The sequence below is a fragment of the Xenopus laevis genome, chromosome 7S (genome assembly GCF_017654675.1).
Source record: "Xenopus laevis strain J_2021 chromosome 7S, Xenopus_laevis_v10.1, whole genome shotgun sequence".
Lineage (NCBI taxonomy): Eukaryota > Metazoa > Chordata > Amphibia > Anura > Pipidae > Xenopus > Xenopus laevis.
The window spans coordinates 89,061,865-89,073,867 of NC_054384.1; positions in this window are offsets into that span (position 1 = coordinate 89,061,865).

The following is a 12,003-nucleotide window of genomic DNA, read 5'->3' on the forward strand; positions in this document are numbered from 1 at the left end:
AAATAATCCATTGTAATTGCAAATGGCTGGCTTGCCTCAAATGCTTTGTGTCGAAGAATGTGCAAGGAATAATCCGCCAAAAATCCCGTGCTGACAGACACAGCTATGTAAAGGGGCCTGGTGACCCAGTCAAGTCTGGGACACAATCTGACAGTCACTTGAGAAGCCAGGTTTGGTACAAGTAGGAAAATGACCAGTCTGTCCCACCTGCCGCTAACTGTCAGACCTCAAGACTTGCCCTTCTTATATCAACGGCAGGGGCTGTTTATCACATTACTGTCTCAATGCTTTTTATTTCTCAGCTGTTTTAGGGGGCTATTTTAGAAACAAGCTGCATATCTTTGCTGGTTTTTCACTTAAAAATAAAACCAAACCGTGAAATTCAATAATAAAATCTCTACATCTTTAGAAATGATAAACTTTTCTTGTCATTGGGAAATGTCTGCACATTAGAACAATAGCTATAACAAGTATAGATATTGATATCTTGTATATGATGATAAACTACAACTCTCAGCATGTCCGTAGGTTCTAGAATGTGTTTCATAACTATAGATTTTCTACTGCTGGTCTGGAAAGATGCCCAACAGAGGAAGCACCCGATAACGGGGATCTCTGCACGGAACACAAGAACTGTCCTTATATCTCTATGCCAGTCTTATGGGGGAGGCATCAGTACCTAGTTTTATATATTATAGATTGAGTAAGTGTTGGGATGGCATGGTGAGAACTATAGTTTAATAAAATTGTTATATGGCCTTGTTGAACCCATAGTAAGTAAGAGATGGTCATCCTACAATATTGTGCATTTAGCTTTCTCTACACAAAGTCAAACCAAGTTCCATTCAAACCAGATTGACATAAAAGGGCAGAAAAGGGCTCATGCGTGTCTTCAGTGCAGTTTCAGTCTTGCAACTTAGTTAAAGGACCAGTAACATCAAGTTTTTTTATGAAAACATTTGATAGTGTAGAACAAAAAAAAACCCCACAAAGACGTATTAAACTTTTAAATTGGCAAGTTTTTATTAAGAAATAACTTACTGAAACTCTGCTTGCGCTCCTCTTCAGAAAAGACGACGATCCATTCTTTGGTGCTCAATTTCTCCTCCCTGTTTTCCTTATAGGAGATAGCCAGGGAGGAGAAATCAAGTGCCTCATGATGGATCGTCGCCGTGACGCCTTTTCCGAAGAGGAGCACAAGCGGAGTTTTGTTAAGTTATTTCTTAATAAAGACTTAACAATTTAAAAGTTTAATATGTCTTTGTGTTTTTTTCTTTCATTGTACACTAGCGAATTTTTTCATAATAAAAAAAAATTATGTTACTGATCCTTTAAAGTAAAACCACTTTTATCATGCGTGCCTTGCACTTCTGTATAGTTGCCCTCGGTGCTGCTCAGTCCTTCCGTCTTCCATTCAAATGTGGCTGCTCCCATTAATGCAGGGAAACCATGGAGCTATCACCACCTCCTGACCAGGCTGTAGCTTCAGCATTCCATTCGCACCCAGCATCAGTAATAAGGTGTAAGTGCCCCTCATGCCAAATTATACCAGCTGATTTGCGTTGAAATGTACTTGTGATAATTTGGTTGAATTGGATGCAATTGCAGTAGGCACAGCACAGTTGAGCCAAACACATTACCCCCTTGAGACCTCAGTGACCCTGGAATTCTGGGGAAAAAATGTCAATTGCACTTAATATTGCTCAATGCCCTTACAGATGTCCATGTATGTATATATGTATATATTTATTTGTATAGCGCTCCTTGAGGCCAAAGCACTGTACAGCAAAACAATAAATTATTAGTAACAAAGAAGGAGTCTCTGCATTAATAAGTAACAATAAGTGCATTATTATCAATACAATTCACATAAATATTAAATATAATTACAATACAGATTAAGTGCTCAGTGTCAAGGAGACAAAAGGATGGAGGACCCTACCACGAAGAGCTTACAGTCTAAATGGGAGGGTAACTTACAGACGCAATTCGAAGTATTAAAGTGTATTAAGGGTATTAAAGTGTTGTAGGTTACAGTGTGTGACGCTGTTATATAAGTGTTCCCAGATCAAGTGTTATCCAGGTGCTCCCAGAGGTAGTCTTTTAGGTATATTTATCAAAGAGTGAAGTCTGATATTGCCACAGTCTGCTAGAGTGAAAGTCTGTCACTCTCCGTTAATTTCTATGGGATATTTAAAAGATTATTTATCACGCCTTTATAAATGCCATAGAAATGGATGGAAAGAGGCGGTATTTCACTGTTGCGGATTGGGCGATCTCTGACTTCACTCTTTTATAAATATACTCCTTTTAGTTTAGTTCAAAGACATTGGGGTATATTTATCAAAGGGTGAAGTTAGAGATCACCACAGTCCTCTAGAGTGAAATTCCCCCACTCTCCATTCATTGCTATGAGATTTTTAAAGGCATATTTATCAAAGGGTGAACTTTCATTTTCACCTGTTGATAAATACTCTTTTAAAAATCCCATAGAAATGAATGGAGAGTGGCGGAATTTCACTCTAGAGGACTGTGGTGATCTCTAACTTCACTGTTCCATAAATATGGCCCATTGGAGGAGGATTCTCTCTGGAGAAATTCAGGAATGCGCCGAATGTCACAAAGTTTTCTGATTTCACTTCGTGACATTCGACGCATGCGCAGTAGAGCCGTACCGGTAACTGTTCCTACTGCGCATGCGCCAGAAGACGCCAGTCAAAGCAGGAAGAAGACGCACGTGGGAGAAGATGGCGACTGCGAACTCCGTGGACAGGACCTGCGCAGAGGTGTGAGTAACAAGTTAGGGGCATTTGCCCAGGGGGACAGGTAGGCCAGGGGGAGGAGGGGCAACACGGGGGAAGGGGGGCAAAACGGGGGAGGGGTTTTGCGCCCAGGGGGTTTCCTTCTCCTTTAAGCTGACCCTCCGACACTGCTAATGGATCTTCTGCGTTGTTTCAATGATGTTGGGCTGGAGGCGGAGCGATCCTTCCATAGGCTAATTACAAATTAAAATAGGACTCCAGCCTATGGAAGGATCGCTCCGTTCCAAGCCCAGCATCATTGAACAACCACAGAAGATCTGTTAGCAGTGTCAGAAGGTCGGCTTCAAGAAGGTTCGTGGGGCTGTGGGCAACTTGGGGGGGGCTTATAGCGGAAAATATGCGGCGGGCAGCACCTTCTTGATACAAACACGTTCCTATGATTTTTATAGGATTGTGTCCATATCGCTTTAAATGGGGCATCCAACCAGGTTTTTAAGCATAGTGAAAGAAAATACAATTCTAAAGGTTTTCAGTGGCTTTGTAAAAGTTCAGGTATGGGATCCGTTATCTGGAAACTTGTTAAGCAGAAATTTTGAAAATAAAATTCGTTTTTATCTATAATAATAAAGCAGTACCTTATACTCGATCCAAACCAAGATACAATTAATCCTCATTGGAGGCAGAATCAGCCTATTGGGTTTGTTTAATAATTAAATTATTTTCTAGTAGACTTAAGGTATGAAGATCCAAAATACAAAAACATCTGTTACCTGGAAAACCCCAGGTCGTTCTGGATAAAAGATTCCATACCTGTATTTGCTATTGAAAGCTATATCTGTTTATTCCTTCCGGTTCTCTGTGTTTGGTAAAACAAAAGTAGAAATGTAACAGGAGTTGGGTCTCCTGCAAGTCTTTTAATCCGGCAGAACCAGGAGTGCAGAAAATAAAAAAAGCCAGACACTACTGTTAATAGTGATTGATTTTACTTTCTTTCACTATGCTAAAAAAACAAATTTGGTGGAAGTCACCCATCAATGTCATGATACACCTTGTTTTTCACAGATCTATTCTTTTTTCCTGTGCAGCTCCAGATAACATTGTGGTCACTAAGTGCAAAGTCTGTGTCGTACATCAAGTACCCTAAAGTCTGCCTACAGGGTAAGTGAATAACATTTGTAACCGTGTAAACATGGTACTGACCTGGGATAAAGGCAGCTTTTGTTTTATATGGAATGTGTTTAGACAACAGAACAAACCTGATTGAGTTCTTATGTTCTGCTTGTTAAATTGGCTTACATGTTGTGTAGGATCTTTCTGACCAACTGAGCTTAATAAGTTTAACAATTCCCAAGTCTCCAAGCCACCTCTTCTAGGCTCTGAGGCTCTTTTAATTTAAACCACTTTATTGTTAGAATATTTTCACACACACTAAATCGTCTATCCTGCCATAATGCGACTGTGTATTATAATATGCTAACTGCATCCTTGCGCATACCTGATGTCACACACTATGGGCGGCACATGGCTTTGGCCGAGAGATGGGGCTGCAAAGATTACATTAGCATATTTGTGTGTAATGACTGGCGCCTACGAAGGGTGAGAAATACCTTTGTGCACATGTTATGTGTCTGTCTGTTCATTTAATATCCATATATCTTTGTACTTGCTTTCTAGAATTTACTATACTACAGGCAGGGGACTTTCCTAGATTTGTTTCTTGTCAGTAAACAAGACTGTCTATACATAGAATGATAATTCTTTTCTGTCCCTCCCTCCCCTCACTCATTATGCATAGGGTCTTCCGGACTTAATGTAAACAAGGTACGTGTGTGGACCGAAATGTCGATCCAATAAAATAAGTTTTATTTTGATAAATCCCAGTGTGCGTCAGCTTTCTACATGAGTATATATATATATATATATATATATATATATATATATATATATATATATATATATATATATATATATATATATATATATATACACACACACACACAAATAACTGTAAGGCCATCTCCCAAAGACTCCATCAAATATTTCAGATTTTCAAAAAATCATTACCTTTGATTTCCTTGTTCTCTGTAATATTAAAACTGTACTTGATCCCAAATAAGATATCATTAATATTTATTGGAGGCAAAACAAATTGGGTTTAAATCATGGTTACATGATTTTTAGTAGATTTAAGGTATGGAGATCCAAATTACAAAAAGACCGTTTATACGTTAAACCCCAGGTCTCGAGCATTCTGGATAACAGGTCCCATACCTGTGTATGTGTGTGTATGTATTATTGTACATTATATATATATATATATATATATATATATATATATATATATATATAAATCCGGTATTACATGCCCATAGCTTCCGCCCTCCTGCAGTTCTGAAATCAAAACCGTATACCCAGTTTCTAAGAGTTTTCAGGGTTAATTCCAACGGGGCTACATCTACAGCACAGGCATTTCTGGCCAGGGGATACTCCTGGGACTTAGTTAATGGGGAGATGGAAATGGCATCGAAAATGGTCTTGAATGGACAAAGTGGTGAGAATACCACGGGGGATACTGGTGATAAAATGGTATTTGTTACGAGCTATATGCCAGTGAATAAACAGGTTCATTCGGTAATCAAAAAAACACTGGCCAATATTGCAATTGGACTCAAACTTACCATTCACCAATATGTCCCCCCCTACGTGTGCCTATCGGCGGTAGGGTTGCCACCTTTTCTAGAAAAAAATACCGGCCTTTCTATGTTTTTATGGTTTTTCCCTATACTTAACATTGCAATCATGGAACATTTTTACTGGCCAGGCGGCAACCCTAATCGGCGGGATCGGACTTTAAAGGACATACTGATGGAGACGGATTTGCTGAGTGACAAAGGCAAAAAGTGGTTGCTAGGTGGAAAACCAGGATTTTTCCTTTGTGCGGGTTGTAGAACATGTGGATGTCTGTTAACTGGGGGAACATTCCCCCACCCCCACACTGGTAAGAGGCTTCAAATATGCCAACGTTTAACGTGTTTATCCTTGTTTTATGACAAAAAGTCACGCAATTTCCTTTCCAACCCTATATGCTAATTAGGACTCGGATTCTGTTCGGCCGGGCAGAAGGATTTTGCCGAATCCTGCTGAAAAAGGCCGAATCCCGACCCGAATCCTGGATTCGGTGCATCCCTAATGGAAACAGAATTGTATAGGGAGAAATGTAGGGAGCAGGACAACATCATAAATCAATAGGAAAATAAAGAACAAGTAAATGTAAAAATTATCTCAACTTAAAAGTGTAATCAACCTTTTGAACCTGTGAACAACATTCAGAAGTAAAAGGAGTTGGGGAGCAACACTAGCATGAAAAATGTTCCTGAGGTGCCAAATATGGGCTGTGATTGGCCAAGAAAGGAAGAAGGAGATGCATACTTTATGGTACTGAATTCAAAAACAAACTAGCAATAACTATAGCAATTTTAACAAAACCTTCAAAAATATACCAAAATATGGTAACATTAAGCAATAGTTATTAGCGATGCTCCTCTATACTGTCTTCCATCCAAAAGGAAGGAATGGAAATGAAATGCATGGACCTAAGATCCATAACGTTTGAGTTCCATGGCTCCATCACGGCTTTCTCTGGGATCCCTCATGGGGCTGGTACATGTGTGGTATAGTAAAAACAGAAATCTGCACAAGCTCATTATATACACAGTTTATATATTTATAATGGTAACTGTTACTATACTGCACATGCACCAGACCTGGACAGCCAAGGCATCTCTAGGACTGCAATAAAAACAGTCTAAAAACGAAAACTTGGCTGAGTAAGTAGTATAACAGCACATAGTCACAGTCAGAGTTATGGTTTCATTTTACTTTAGTAATACAAATGATGGCGGAAGTCATACCAAAACCAATCATTGTTTCCACAGATAACATGCCTTACTGCGTCTGGATATGGGATATTCAGAGATTAGAGATTGTTTGTTGTTTTGGAACAGACTTCAGCTGTCCGAGCGTTCCGCTGGGACCCAGTGCAGCCACGACTAGCCATTTGTACTGGAAATAACCGAGTATATCTGTGGAGCCCTACAGGCAGTGTATCGGTGCAAGTGCCAACCTGAAAAAATATTCATTGTTTTGTAACTGATAGGAATGAAAGCAGGTTAAAGGTTTATACATGTCCTGCCTAGAGTTGGGACATTAGAATGCTCAGCTGGATTCTTTAAATGGAATACATCTAGTGATATCCTTATTTATCCAACAGTCATTGGGGCAAGCGTAAATTCGCTAGGACAACGCTAATTCACTATCACTATCGGTGTCTTTTATGCAGCGAAACCTGATGAAAAATTTTGCTCATCACTAGCTAAAAATAAATTTAAAGATGAACCCCTTTAGCAGTGGTGGGGGCCCAAGATAAAAAGATTGACAGCCTAGCCATAAGCTCACTGTGGATGGCCGCTGAATCTCAGGCCTTGATTGGTGCTTCTGCTGAAGCCTGTTTACTTTGGCTGAGGTGCAATCAGCAACCATTGAAGAACATACAAGCTGTCAATGATACAATGATACAATACAAACTAAAAGAGGAATTTTGACAGGCATTCAGAGGGCAGCTGATTCGTGTTTCTTAGTGAGCCACAGAGCTTTCGGTCTAATGGCAAAATGGCTTCAGTTTATTGATGTCATTAAGGTTTAACATGTTATGTTTATTTGGCAAAGATATTTGTGCTCATTTATGAAGATAGGTGCTGCTGTACAGTTGCCCATCATAGAACTCCATGAGGGATTTTGGCGTGATCCGTCACGCTGCGCAAAAACACAGGCGTCAAGTCGGATGCAAGGGAAATAAGGTAAGAGATGGAAATGTCGGATGGTGTCGCACACTGCGTCCGACAGTTGTGTGGCGTCAGATGAACACTTGCGACACCATCCGACATTTCCATCTCTTACCCTATTCCCCTTGCATCCGACTTGACGCCTGCGTTTTTGCACAGCGCGTCGGATCGGGCCGAAATCGCCCGTGGAGTTCCTCCCTAAAAAGAAAAGGTCTTACAGTTTATCGGCAATGGCACTAATGCAGTATTATGTTTGTAAAACAGCCCACCTGTATTTTCCCCTCTTCATAATTTGTTTCTTTTAAGCTACAGTGCAATGTTTCACACTCAATGCAAGACCTGTACTTGATTCCAAATCCTAAGAATAGAAGTCAGATTAGCCTTATGTAATGTACTTAACGGACTGTGTGTAAAAGAAAATGCAATATAAGATTCGCCATACTGAAATAAGAAATGTTCTAAATACAATCAATTAAATATTCTGTACTGTTTTTAAAATAATCAAGTTTATCTTTACTGTTCCTCTCTGAGCATCTGTTTCTTCATGCAGCAGTTGACTGTCAGATAATCATTGACAGTTAGATCCAATATATCTTACAGGGGGCTCCTTTTGCCTAGAAGATGTATTAGAGCTCACTCTATTAAAATCACCAGACATCATGGGGCGAATTCACAAAAGTGGAGAAAGACCATTTTTGGAGTAAAATATTTTAACAGAAATCCGCCTGAGTTCCGACTCAACCGCCACTTTTCATATTTTAGGGAAAGAAAGACAGTTTACAGACACTTTTATGAATTTGTTTTTCAAACTACAAAAAAATGGTGCAAAAACGGCATTTTAAAACATTTTCTCCCGACATTTTCAAAATGGAGTAAAGCTCAGTATAATTCTTCCCTATGTGTCAGATCAATTCGAATAGAATCTGTTTTACTTTGCTTCACACAATCTTCATTTCACACCTCATGTAGGTGCCCCATTGGGGAAGATTCATCATATTAATAGTGATTAGCATCTCATAGTCAGGACACAAGTTTGTGTCCAACCCTATAGGTGTAAAAGTCTCTTTAACAAAACAAGTAAAACACTGATTAAACAAAATAAGTGTATTTCATTCAATTTTATATATAAAAAGTTTTTATCTCACACTTGCATTATTTTACTAGTTTTAGCTTAATGAAGGAGGCAATATTAGCAATCTGAGTGAAAATATTATCTAAAGGAAAAGTAAAGCCTCCCAGCCATTTTTTTTTTAGTTTTAGCAGCAAGAAGACACTTGACATAATAAAACATTCTGATACCAATCCCTATATTATGCAGTGGAATTACACAAACATGTAGGCAGATTTAGAAAGCCCAGGTTATCCTGAAAAAAAATGTTCCTAGGTAAAATACACCCCCTCCCCAGCTAAAGACAAAACAACAATCTGAAAAGTGTCTGTTTAAAAGACAAATTCACAAAAGTTGAGATAGAGGTTTGTGAATTTGGTGGGAAATCCATCATTATTATCACCACCTTATGAATTCCCCCCCCCCATGTCTTTCTACATGAAGAATTTGTGCAAAAGGCAGTTATTTTGGAATAGTGAATATAAACTTGATTATTTCAGAAACCATGCAGAATTTTCAATTGATTGTATTTAGAAAGTTTCTTATTTCAGTATGACGAAGCTTATTTTCTTCACATGTAGTACATTGAGTTTTATTTGGAAATCCTTATAGTTCACCTTTATTATAAAATTAATCTTGTATTTGTGTCACTCTTTTTTTGTTTTCTAGGAATGTTCAATGTCTTCAATGCCTTTGCTATTTGGAAACGGAGGAAGAAGAGACGTGATTGGCGCACTCAACACTACAGAACAATCACACTTTACTGGAACCCAAATAGCTTCAGGGCTGCAGCCCATTGTAGGGTCAGCGTTGCTGAAGGGTTTTAAATATTCCATATTTACAGGATGTAAATGTTCATGTTAATAATGTAGATGTAAAGAGATGTAATTTAATTTTTTTCAATAAAAGTACTATTTAATTCTGGTGTTTAAAGATGCGTGTGTGTATAAGAAATAATTTTGTCGCCCACTCTTAAACTCAGGTGGCAAATCGACCAGCATCAGTGTGAATCACACTAGTAAAACATACGTTGAGAATCACTGGAAAATTCAGAAGGCAGTTTCCGTTCCGTAGGCGGCACGGCTTCGGCGCGGTTAAGGGGAGCCCGGCTTTTTGAAAAGTGCAGCACAGCCGGGCCGGGTACAGGAGTACCCCCTGTGCCCCCCTGATGGCGGCCCTGAGTGCAAGTGACACTGCACCCCCAGAACACAATGCTACTCATCATTCTACTACATTCAACATGAAACAGCTATGCAGAGCCATCTGCTGGTCAAAAGGTGTCATTGCAGCAGTTTCTGGGATCTTTTACAGGGAGTCCTCGAGTTACATACACCCTACTTACATACACACTTACAAACAGAGGTTATAACAGTAACATACTGTGGTTTGCTTGGCATTCATTAGTATTTAGCTTTAATAAACCACCTGCCCCAATCCCCTCTGGCGTGTGTTGTCTACTGCAGAGCACAGAAATGTCTTGTTGTATTTAATAAGTAAATGTTTCTACAGACCATAACTCGTATGTAACTGCCTGTATTTAAAAGTGACTGACACATTTGCTTGACTCTTCTTCAGCTGACAGATGGGGGAAGAACTACAGACATGCCATGTTGAAACCTTTTCTGGAGATCTACGAACAAATACATGAAAAGGGAATTGTGAAGAATTCAACTCATTCACCCTGGAGCTCTGGCAAATCTGTCCTGCCTCTAAATTCCTTTATCTCAACAAGGTATCTTGCATATTATTCAAACCATTTCAACAAAATGCAGGATACATTTTTTTTTTCATTAAAACAAGATTATAGCATTAGTTTGGGTTTGGTTAATGATAGCAATATTCTTTAGGGTTGTTTAAAAATGTATTTTTGTCTCCATATTACTTGCCCTATAAAATATAGATCACATAAACAGAATTGCAGGTGCAAACCTGTAACTGGGTACTGCAGTTTGTAGACATTACGTCGTATTTCGGAGCTTACCTCTACCAAGGACTACAGTATAACAGCTCTCACAAATCTGTAGAAACTTGAATTTTTAAAAATTGATTGGGAGGCGTTTCATAATGACCCAAAACATACAGCCAAAGCAACCGGGGAGTTTATTCAAGCAAAGAAGTGGAATATTCTTGAATGGCCAAGTCAGTCACCTGATCTGAAGCCAATTGAGCTGCATTTCACTTGTTGAAGACTAAACTTTGGACAGAAAGGCCCACAAACAAACAGCAACTGAAAGCGCTGCAGTAAAGACCTGGCAGAGCATTACAAAGGCGGAAACCCAGAATCTGGTGATGTCCATGAGTTCAAGACTTCAGGCTGTCATTGCCAGCAAAGGGTTTTCAGCTAAGTATTAGAAATGAACATTCTATTTTCAGTTTTTTAATTTGTCCAATTACTTTTGAGCCCCTGAAATGGTGATTGTGTTAAAAAAAGGCTTTAGTTCCTCACATTTTTATGCAATCTTTTTGTTCAACCCAATGAATTAAAGCTGAAAGTCTGCAGTTCAACTGCATCTGAGTTGTTTCATTTAAAATTCATTGTGGTAATGTACAGAACCAAAATTAGGAAGAAAGTTGTCTGCCCAAATAGTTATGGACCTAACTGTATATATAATATATATGCACCCAGAAATGTGAGGTTAGGTGATACCTTTTATTGACTAAGCAAGTAAAAAAAGCAAGCTTTATGAATGACCCATTTTCACAGTTTTTCAGTGGATAATATGGTACAACACTTTACTACCATATGTACCTAGAGATGCCATGAGCATAAGCCAAGCATATTCTTCACAGGTACTGAATTATGACTGGATAAGATGTATGAGAGGGCTGATGCCACTACTGCTGGATATTGGAGCTAGTTATGCAACTGTCATTTCCCCCAGTTTTAGGGTTAGTTCACACGACGAGATTCGGGGAGATTTTGTCACCTGGTGACTAATCGCCTCGACTTCTGGGCGACAATCTCTCCGAACTGCCTCCTCGTGTCTTCCTGTCCGATATAATGAAAAGTCGCCTGCGCTAAAGCACACGCTACGCTGCATTTCCTGAAGTTTCCTCGTGAGGCAAGACACGAGGAGGCAGTTCGGGGAGATTGTCGCCCAGAAGAAGAGGCGATTAGTCACCAGTCACCCGAATCTCCTCTTGTGAACTAACCCTTAATGTATTCTGCCCCTACCCCCCAAACTCAATTCTTTGTTGCCGGCTTCACGCCTGACACAGCTACATCAGAAAGGGCTTTTTCGTACCCAAAGCTGAAGGCTGAATTTCTAAGCACCAAGGAAGTCCCTTGTTG